This window comes from Schistocerca piceifrons, chromosome 4 (genome assembly GCF_021461385.2).
Source record: "Schistocerca piceifrons isolate TAMUIC-IGC-003096 chromosome 4, iqSchPice1.1, whole genome shotgun sequence".
Lineage (NCBI taxonomy): Eukaryota > Metazoa > Arthropoda > Insecta > Orthoptera > Acrididae > Schistocerca > Schistocerca piceifrons.
The window spans coordinates 197,353,378-197,365,755 of NC_060141.1; positions in this window are offsets into that span (position 1 = coordinate 197,353,378).

Here is a 12,378-nt window from a genome sequence, read left to right on the forward strand (position 1 = left end):
CACCGTCATACCTTAGCAAAATACCTCGCGAAGAACTCGAGAAAATACTGGCCCTACGTATAATCGCTAAGTGGTTCTAAGGCTTCTACCCTGTCACCCGTTGACCAGTCTGATGTGGCAGTAGAAGATAACAAAAGGAAAGCCGAAGTTTGAACTTTCGTGTTTAAGAAATCTTTGACGCAGGACAAAAACGCAAAACATACTGTAGTTTGACTATCGTACAGACTCCCCTGTGGAGGACAGTAATATGTATCCCAAGTGTAGAAAAACAACTGAAAGAGTTGAAAACAAATGTTTGCTCCGGATGAAATTCCAGTTCGAATTTACTAACAGCACTCTACACCAATGGCCACCAACTTAGGTTGCATTCACCGCAAATCCCTCGCCCAACACAAAGTCCCAAGCAAGTGGAACAAATCGCAGGTAAAAGAACAGACTCGCAAAATATATTTAAAATCGATTTGCTGCGGGATTCTTCAACATATTCTCCGAATACAGTAAATTTTCTTGAGACGGAGATACTCATGTCCACCAATCAGCGCGGTTTAAGAAAGTATCGCTCGTGCGAAACTCAGCTTGCAGTTTCCTCACATGATATCCTGTGGACTACAATGAAGGGCAACAGGCAGATTCCATAATCCTAGATTTTCGGAAAGAATTTCACATTGTGCCGCACTGCAGACTTAACAAACGTACTAGCATAAGAAATAGGTTCCCAGATGTGCGAGCCGCTAGAAGACTTCTCTAAGTAACTGCACCCAGTACAATGTCGTCGACGGCCAGTGTTCATCAGAGACAAAGGAGTGCCCCACTGAAATGTGGTAAGACCCCTGTTATTTTATGTATGGATAAATGATCTGACGGACAGGGTGAGCAGCAGCCTGCAGCTGTTTGATGATGATGATGCTGTGTACGGGTGTCGTTGAGTGACTGTACGGGGATACAAGATGACTTAGATAAAATCACTAACTGGTGTAACGAATAGTATCTAGCTCTAAATGCACAAAAGTGTAACTTAATGCAGATGAGTAGGAAAAAGAGACCTGTAATATTCGAATACAGCAATGGTAGTGTGCTGCTTGGCACAGCCATGTTGTTTAAAAATCTGGAGTAACGTTGCGAAGCAATATGAAATGGAACCAGCATGTAAGAAGGGAGACGAATGGTCGACTCTGATTTATTGGGGAAATTTTAGGAAAGTGTGGTTCATCTGTCAAGGAAAGCGCGTACAGGACACTAGTACAACTGATTCTTGACTACTGCTGGAGTGTTTTGGATCTGCACCAGTTCGGGTTAAAGGAAGACATGGTAGCAATTCAGACACGGGCTGCTAGGTTTGTTAACGTTAGGTTCGAACAACACGCAAGTTTTGCGGAGATGTTTCGGAGACTCAAATGGAAATCCCTGGAGGTAAGGCGACGTTCTTTTCGAGGAACATTATTGAGAAAATTTAGAAAAGCGGCAGAACGATTTCACTGCCAACATCGTAGATTTAGCGAAAGGACACGAAAATACGATAAGAAAAACTAGGGCTCGTAGGCATATGGACAGTCGTTTTTCTATTTCCAAGTGGAACAAGAAATGAAATGAGTGGTAGTGCTTCAGAATACCCTCCGCCTGGCTTGAGGAGTATGTATATAGATGTAGATGCTGAAATGAAGCACGGATCCACTAGTAGGATTTCAGCAAGTTTTGATTCTGTGAGGACTCACAGTCCATAAATACTTTATGAAAGAAAACATGGTCTATTGTCGGCTGTAGCGTAAACGTTATTTATTTAAACCTTGCAATTAGCTAATTTCGACCATCAGTTATTTTCAAGTACCTGAATAAACCACCGTGGAAGAGCATCACATTGTCCATCGCCATGTATACATAATTCTACTTACATGCGTGATATCACGTATTACATAGTATAATTATCAGATTTTTTTTCCTTAGACATACAAAACCAGATGTCATATTCCATAACTACGTTGGGGCTCAATCCACAAAAAACGTTACGTCATCACATGTCACAAGTTGGCAACTGTACTCTAACTGTAGCTTGACAGCTAACAACAGCTGTTGTAATGTCAAAGATACTCTTACACCCAAACACTGCAGACCTCTCGACATCAACGTAAAAGGCACATGACATATATTGCTGGTGTTCCAGACTTACTTGATGCATTGTGGATCAGGTAATCAGCTACCGAATACCACCAAAGTGTAGACAAAAAACATAATAAAATATTTCATGGAATATGTTAAAAGTAATTTATGAAATTAGTAAAAATTTCATAAAATATTTAAAGAAGAAACATTTTATTAATTGTTTGCGTAACAGATTTAATGAATGCATTATATTGTAGGTCACCGGAGACTGAAGACTACATACAGAAGCAGAATCCATAAAAGCACAAATTACTTGAATATTTAAAAATTATACGATCCATGAAGAAACAGAAAAATCCTCTCACAGAGGACAATTTATAACACACAAATATGTTTCAAATGTGAACTTTGAACTGTTTGTTGTACGAGTTCAGCATCGATTCGTAACTCACTCCTTGGGGGGCCATTGTAATATCATATGTTATTAAGGAAATAACTGTGTCAGATACTGTGCTATATGTATGAACCAAAGACGCTACTCCTTGCATAAGAAAAGCGAAAACTATCATTGGATTATCTCTGATTCTAATTATCTCTGTTGTTGAATGTAATGTTAATGACTCCGACTTTGTTATTGCTCTGATAAACACGAAGGGAACTTGTAAGTGTGAATATTACGTATTACAACTCAACAGTGAAAGTTATCATTCTGGAAACATCCCCGAGGCTGTGGCAAAGCCATGTCTCCGCAGTATCCTTTCTTTCAGGGGTGCTGGTTCTGCAAGGTTTACAGGAGAGCTTCTGTAAAGTTTGGAAGGTAGGAGACGAGGTACTGGGAGAAGTAAAGCTGTTAGGACGGCGCGTGAGTCATGCTTGGATAGCTTAGTTGGTAGAGCACTTGCCCGCAAAAGGCAAAGGTCCCGAGTTCGAGTTTCGGTCCGGCACACAGTTTTAATCTGCCAGGAAGTTTCAGTAAAAGTTATATTCAAGAAAGAAATAAACAAGTACTCATCTCTGATTAATAATTAGATGAGATTCGAGCGTAAATATTATTCTTTATAGTCATCCTAATTACTATAGAAAATTTTAGCTACGCTAAGTCGACATGCGGTTGGTGAGACGCTGGAGAGATTGGCGAACGAAGCTGCAAATACGGTAAACACTGCGACTTTCAACGGACTCAAGAGCAAGCAATAAGAAATCTGCCACAGCTCTTTACCAACATATTGCCACACGACAAAATACACGCAAAGCGAGTTTTGTTTCAATGGACATTTCAATACACCATTTAAAACCAAGAGTATATGCTAATCTTGTCTATCAAACCATAAAATACAACAAAAGTAACAATATAGTATCAACTTCTTTCGGAAACACTCCTTAATGAACTGCGAACACTCATTCAACTCCAGAATTTTTATCGAAATGCTTTGGTATTTAATTACAAAATTCCATGCCATACTAGGCAAAGTCAATAATTTTTTTCCCTGTTTTCTAACTTTGGTACTTGTTTGCCATGCAGTTTTCTTCAATTAATGTGATGTATTCTGCAGTGAATGTTGATTATATTCGCAGTATTTCTCTTTTTGCTGCATACTATCACTACTAACCCATTTTGGCGAAATCAAGGCGGACATATAGACACATATTTGTGTGTAACAAATTATACTCTGTATGAGGATTTTGCTGTTTCGTCATGGGTAATATAGTCTTAAAATTATGGATTACTGTTCTACATAAAATGTTAACCGTTTGGTCTCTGCGTGTCTATACGCAGCCTTGAGTCAGCGAAGACCTACATGAAAAGTCCCCAACTTTTACAGGAAATTTACCCAAAGTAATGTAACGATGCCAGACACCTCTGGATAATATATCGATAATCATATAAAGATCATAATGTGTAATTAGTATAAATAGCAGTGAAACAAGCGCACCGCACTCTTTTTGCTCTGCTCTTTTGCTCTTTTCTATTTGCTCTTTACTTTCTTGCCTTTGTTCTTGTCTCTCTTGGTTAGCTTTATTCATGTTATGCAGTTAATTCTGCGGATTTGATAAAATGGTCATAAAAGATATTTCTTGGGCTGTTGCTTAATTGTCCATTAGATTCCGGGGATGCAGCCGAAATTTAAAGGACTATTCATTACGCCGCGGAAAGTTGAAAATGCACATGTTGCCACTGGAACTGTTATTAGAAATCAGAATATCAAGTGTGTGCATTTGAATATCGCGCGTTTCATGTAGAAGATCCTTTCTTTTAAGTATTATTCGTGAAATGCTTGCTCTGAGGAATAGTGTAAGTTGACTTCTATTTCTTTAAAATATACTGTTAAAGCTTAACCATATTTCATTTACAACTCTGTCCTTCTTTTACAGATTCATAATTATGTGTGTTTTTTTAAATGCGGAAGCATGTCTTTTCGTTATTATAGTTTAAGTGCGCCATTTCATGTGCCGTAGTCATTTTATGTGGATCTGTAGGATCTGCAAACATTTTAATATTACGAAATTCGATAAGAAATATATTTAAATTCACGCTCAGTAACAAATTTTACCAAAAGATTTTCTCTCGTAGCCAAAACTGTGGACTGTTGCTACTTTTAGAAGAAATTGATTTAACTTCCGTAAAAGTTCAAATTTAAGTCAGTCATTTAATGAAAGAGGTCCCAATTTCTTTTAACGTTGCCGCCACTGCTTGTCATTTTGATATAAAAATAGTTCGCAACCCGAAATTGCCCTCCATATCAATTGCAAGTAAAATATTAAATCCCAGTTAACAGGCGGTGATGTTAAATACAGTAAATGGATTCGTTAACTCTGGCACACCAGCAATCAATAGAGTGTTCCCTCTGTAAATAATTTATGAAATTTGTCGTTATTTCGTATATTACTTTTAATGTACTCTATGAAATATGTAATTACATTTGTTTGTATGCCCTTAAGCTGTCTTTGGCCACTGATTACCTGATCTACAAAACATCAACTAAGTTTGGCACGCCTGCCTTATATGGAATGTGCCTTTCACGTAGATATCAATGGTGCCGCAGTGTTTGAATGTAAGTGTATCTTCAACATCATAACAACTGTTATTATTTGTTAAGCTGCAGTACTTAAAGTACAGTCGCCAGATGTTTTTGAGGATTCAGTTCTATTGTAATTATGGAATATGACATCTGGTTTTGCACGCGTAATGTAAAAAAATCTGATAATAACACTATGTAATACGTGATATCACGCACGTAAGTAGAATTATTGCACTGTTATGTTTTTGTGATTTATACATATAAAAGTATGCAGACAATCCGAGGCTCTTCTTTGCTGGTTTATTTCAGGCGCTTGAAAATGACAAATCGTATGGTTTAAATTAAGAACACTTACCTTACAGCCTACGACGGACCGTATTTTCTTTTATAATCCATTTAGACACAGTGGATCATCACAGAAACAAAATGTTAATGACTTTGCCTGGTACAGCATGGGATAATTTAATTAGATGCCAATGTATTTGGATGAAGATGCTGAAGTTGAATGAATCCACATGGCTCAGCACGAAATGTCTGCTAAAGAAGCTTACACCGAGGCATGTAAATGTAAAAATAAAGTGCAAATCAAAGCCAGCTATGCGCATGAATACCTTTACTGAAAAACATTAGATCAAATACGGACTACAGGATAAATATGAACAGAAAGCCCAGGTAAATCGTAATCTGTACTCGGCACATATGAAAGTGAATAGGATTTTGTCATCCTTACACTTCGACGAGATTTATGATGCATTTCAGAATTACACACATTCTGCGTGTGACATAACTAGACGGAGGCAAAAGTAGAACGGCACATGTTGTAAGAGGTCCGAGCAGATGTAATTTCGATGTATTGCTCACGCGCTGCCTGCGATATGTAAGGTATAAGAGAATCTCAGACCAGAGAGCAGAGTTGACTGCAGTAGGAACTGTGTAGCTGTAGCAGTAAGTTGTTGCTAGCGAGCAGTCTAGTCTGGTGTATCGTGTTGGCTGGGCCGGTCGTGGTGCAGCGATGCCGGAGCCTGAGCATTATTGTATAAGGTAAAAAAGCAGCCTCGCGCATAAGTAATATTGTTATCTCAAGTCCCATGTAAATGTTTTAAAAATGTCCTAATAATCTTTCTCATAAAAAAAATAACTTTTAACAACCATTCATTTCAATTTAAAGAATTTACTAATTTCTCCAATCCATGATCATCCCGATTGTTGCCAAAGAAAAATCAGTTGTTACCTCTCATAAATGACAAATCTATCGGCCAGCATTGCACAGGACTGTGCCAGAAAAATTTATTGTAAGAGCAGATATATATGCGTTATCCGGCGACTTCATTGAGGTAAGAATTTTTCTTTTTTTATTCAGAATGATCTTTCAGGGCCATGACGCAGCACTGCTGACGTCCAAAATTTACCAGATTAAATTCACAGTCAATTATTGAAAAAGTATAAGTGAGCGACAATTTAATTGAGAGGTAAGTTACATTGTATTATTACCAGGTTACTAAATTTATTTTTTGTTGGGACGTTACACTGAATGTGAACGACATAATTTTATTTTTACTGTTGAGAGGTTTAGCAATTTTTCTGTTTTGAGGTTACACTAAATGAGAATATTATTTATTTTATTTTGCGGGGAGGTTACACTTGTCGACAACCGGCCAGGATCGTATTTTCTTCGTGAATTTCTGAGAAGTAGTCATATATCTGCTCTTATTTACTTAAATGTAGTTTGCATCTGGCACAACGCATTTACTAATTTGTCACTCTTTCTTTCACAGATCATCAGCAATTTATTGCTCTTCGTTGTAATTGTGTTTGTTCCATTTTTGCTTCGTCTTTGTTTCATTTTGTGCTTAATTTTGATTTGTGAAAAATGCCCCGAAAAACTGTTAAAAGTACATTGCGATGTGCAATGAGTGAAATAGCCGACTCGAATAATTTGACCGATAATACTTGCAACACTCAGTGTAATACCGATAATCCTCTAATTACTGATAATCAGTGTGTACCGACCACTAGTAATGATTTTAATTCTAATGATGAGCAAACAAATTCAATTATGTCCACAGTAAATGTAACAATTGATGACGCGGCACGTTCTGGTACAATGAACGCTGCCCAGTTTGACACACCCGGTTTACAAAATTTGCCTTGTGAACAGATAAATTTTTCCCACGAAGATGAACAATGTAGTCAGAATACGTCAGATTTATTTGAGTCCGATGTAGTGGCCAACAGTGCACATCCGATTGGCAAACCTTTTTAAGAATCACAGAATGACCAAATGGTTATACAAAACGTGACACATACGGATACATCATCACACAGCACAGAGAATACAGCAGCTAATTTTGGCATGGATCGAGCTATAGCATTAATGCCACAACTTAATGAGAATCTCAAACAACAAATTAATGAAAATAATGAAAATCTCAAACAACAACTTAATGAAAAACTAGACAACAATTCCAAACAGTTGAATGAAAAATACGACAACCTTAATGAATCGGACAAACAACTTAATGAAAAACTGGACAGCAATTCCAAACAGTCGAATGGTAAACAAGACAACAATGTCATGATACTAAAGAACAATTACGTGAGGAAATTAAGGCTTGTGCTAGGAACAGTAGTGAAGAAATTAGATCTGTGGCACAAGAATTAAGTAATACACATGTAGCCACAACTAAATTACTTAGAGATGAAATTAGTGCAGCCGCTAAACAATGCTCTGAAAACGCAACACAGTTACGCGACGAGTTTAAATTAATGTCAGCAGAACTTTCAGGCACACTGGATGCGAAAGTAGACGCGAAATTTGACCAACAGAACAGCCAAATTGGCGAACGTTTTAATCACCACCTACAAAACAGTGAAATGCGTTACAGTAAATTTATACAGGAACAGAATAAAGTAAAGCAACAAGTCATGGAAACAATTACTGCACAGAAACAGGAAGATAAGCGTAAATTGTTTACGAAAGCAAAAACGTACGTAGACAACAATATTGCTACGGTATCAGACGAAATCAAACAGTTCAACAACGAATTGCATGATGAAATCTCCGATCTTAAAACAAAAACAGACACACACACATTAGACTTTCAGACAATGACCAACAGACTTGAAAAGTTGGAACTAATACAGGATCCCGATGCCATCAAAGCAGACATTAGGAAATTGAACAAAACCACACGTAAAATACAAAAACAAATTAATGCTTGTGATACTAAAAACGATGATCAGGTAAAAGCACTGACTGAAAAATATGATGAATTGGCCAGTCGTATTGATGTTATCGGAATTAATAATGACACCAAATCAGACGATACTTCACCAGTTTCGTTTAATCAAACACCCGAATTCCAAAATTTACAGCAGACGATCAGTGAGATAGGTTCGTCCAGTAATACATTACGTAGAAAATTGTCATATTTACAGCAAGAAGTGACGGAGATGAAAAATATTTCAGCCTTTAACACATCACAGCATACAGCACTCTCCGAACATTTGTCAGACTCACACAGCCAGTATAATTTAGGTAATTTACAGAGAGTACGTGAGTTAGATTCCGAACAGTCACAGACAGATTATCATACAATCCTGAACCTGTTCAGACATACAGAGACGATAATTTGGTTACAAGCACTTTCTATCCGTGAGAAAATTTAAGGTATTTAAAAATGACAGAACACAGATTCACCCCTTGGATTGGATGCAACAATTTAGCTTTGCTTTTCCACCAACTTGGCCCGTAACACACAAACTTGAATTTATTTGCAGGTTTTTGGAAGGCGAACCGGCAACTCGTATGAGACCGATCGCGAGACAATGCTATTCGGTAGAAGAATTTCAGAATGCTTTTCTGTCAGCGTATTGGTCGAAGACGACACAGCGTGGAATCAAGGATCAATTAATTAGTTTACCGAACTATGAGAACTCAAATTTTCCCACTGTCACGCAATTTTTTGAACACATGGTCCAACAAAACCAGTACTTAAGTGAACCATACAGTGAATCTGCACTTATTCAATTATATATTTCTAAGTTACCACGATCGTTAAGAGTATCACTTTTAACAGGACAGCAGAAGGAAAATATTTCGGCATTCAGAGATCTGTTACAGCTTTCGGAAGCTCAGCAATCAGATTATTCGTTCATAAACAAAAATTTTTCACATCTTAACCAAGGCCAACCAACATACAGTAATTACGATCAGCCACGCTATTTCAATAGCAAATGTAATAGACGCTTCAGGAACGACAACCACCAGAACTTCAATAACAGACAAAATTTTAATTATCAGTATCGTCATAATAATCAGCAACAGGAACCACATTTTGGTAACAATAGAGGTTTTTCCCAACAACAGCAACAAAACCAGCCGGTTAGCATGCCTAACCAACAATGTAATGTGCAAGGTCAACCAAGCTTTAATGTTTCGCCGCCTACACGTATAACGTCGGCTCCGCCAAATAGTAACGCACAGCAACAAGGAAATAACTACGTAAAGAAAACACATCATTTTAACTCCTATCGCAACGCGCTGTATAGCAATGATTATTATGACAGACGTAAATGTAATGAGCATAGTTTTCAGCGTAACAGTCGGTCTTACCAGCAGCAGAATCATCCGCAACAACAGATTATCGTGAATGAACCAGACAGTAGATATCATCCCGAACGTAATACGTCAGGACGAAATAACAGAACAGTACAAATAGTCGAGATGCCACAGCATTCTCCCGCAAATAACAGCACGTCAGAAAGAATTTGACTAGATACAGTACAGGTTGCAACCTCCGGCAACATAAGCAACACTTTTGATACACAGAATCTTGTTCACGAAAATGTTATTTGAAACAAGCTTTGTTGAATCCACCACTTATATCACACCCAGATCTTGCTAGAAATTTTTCCATTGTCACCGACAGTTCTAACACCGCTTTAGGCGTACACATTTTTCAGGAAATTGAAGAAGACGGTTCTAGAGTAATTAAAAACACCGCCTTTGCGAGTCGCATTCTGTCACCTGCTGAACGCAATTATTCTGTTACAGAACTTGAAACATTATGCGTTGTATGGGCATTTACGAGATTTAGACATTTTCTTTGTGGAAGATATACTACCGTTTACGCAGATCATAGAGCTATACAGTTTTTACTTTCCGCTAAATTTACACATGACAGGTTAAGAAGATGGAAACTTTATTCACAGGAATTTCATTTTACAATTGTTCACATTCCCGGTACACAAAATATTGTAGCAGACGCACTATCCCGTTCTCTCAGCAACAATCAGCAAGACATCGCAACCAACTTCTGCCAAGCAAATTCTAGCGTCATGTACACTCCTGGAAATTGAAATAAGAACACCGTGAATTCATTGTCCCAGGAAGGGGAAACTTTATTGACACATTCCTGGGGTCAGATACATCACATGATCACACTGACAGAACCACAGGCACATAGACACAGGCAACAGAGCATGCACAATGTCGGCACTAGTACAGTGTATATCCACCTTTCGCAGCAATGCAGGCTGCTATTCTCCCATGAAGACGATCGTAGAGATGCTGGATGTAGTCCTGTGGAACGGCTTGCCATGCCATTTCCACCTGGCGCCTCAGTTGGACCAGCGTTCGTGCTGGACGTGCAGACCGCGTGAGACGACGCTTCATCCAGTCCCAAACATGCTCAATGGGGGACAGACCCGGAGATCTTTCTGGCCAGGGTAGTTGACTTACACCTTCTAGAGCACGTTGGGTGGCACGGGATACATGCGGACGTGCATTGTCCTGTTGGAACAGCAAGTTCCCTTGCCGGCCTAGGAATGGTAGAACGATGGGTTCGATGACAGTTTGGATGTACCGTGCACTATTCAGTGTCCCCTCGACGATCACCAGTGGTGTACGGCCAGTGTAGGAGATCGCTCCCCACACCATGATGCCGGGTGTTGGCCCTGTGTGCCTCGGTCGTATGCAGTCCTGATTGTGGCGCTCACCTGCACGGCGCCAAACACGCATACGACCATCATTGGCACCAAGGCAGAAGCGACTCTCATCGCTGAAGACGACACGTCTCCATTCGTCCCTCCATTCACGCCTGTCGCGACACCACTGGAGGCGGGCAGCACGATGTTGGGGCGTGAGCGGAAGACGGCCTAACGGTGTGCGGGACCGTAGCCCAGCTTCATGGAGACGGTTGCGAATGGTCCTCGCCGATACCCCAGGAGCAACAGTGTCCCTAATTTGCTGGGAAGTGGCGGTGCGGTCCCCTACGGCACTGCGTAGGATCCTACGGTCTTGGCGTGCATCCGTGCGTCGCTGCGGTCCGGTCCCAGGTCGACGGGCACGTGCACCTTCCGCCGACCACTGGCGACAACATCGATGTACTGTGGAGACCTCACGCCCCACGTGTTGAGCAATTCGGCGGTACGTCCACCCGGCCTCCCGCATGCCCACTATACGCCCTCGCTCAAAGTCCGTCAACTGCACATACGGTTACCGTCCACGCTGTCGCGGCATGCTCCCAGTGTTAAAGACTGCGATGGAGCTCTGTATGCCACGGCAAACTGGCTGACACTGGCGGCGGCGGTGCACAAATGCTGCGCAGCTAGCGCCATTCGACGGCCAACACCGCGGTTCCTGGTGTGTCCGCTGTGCCGTGCGTGTGATCATTGCTTGTACAGCTCTCTCGCAGTGTCCGGAGCAAGTATGGTGGGTCTGACACACCGGTGTCAATGTGTTCTTTTTTCCATTTCCAGGAGTGTATATTCAACAAGTCGCATTTGAAAATTTCATTTCGTCGTCATTACGAGACATAGCACAAGAGCAGAGCAAAGACAACGTGTGGAATGAAATTAAACACCTGTGGCAAGATAGGAATAACGTTACCATCAGAAACCATTACACTGTACGCAATAACATTCTGTTTCAGCGCTCTCACCCTGACAGCAACAATTGGTTACTATGCATTCCTGATGAGCTTGTTAACAAATTAATTTGGTATACTCATTTAAGTTACGCACATTACGGAACCAGAAAATGTTTTCTTATACTGAGACAGAACTGTTATTTTGCGAACATGGAGAAACGTATTCGACGAGTTTTAACGTCATGTAAAATCTGCCAGAAAGCTAAATCAGACACGACTTCACATATTCCTCCGTTACATCCCATTATACCTGTTAAATTGAGACACATGGCCGCTGTAGACATTTTTGGTCCGATTCCCAGAACTAATAGAGGTTTTTGCTACATCTT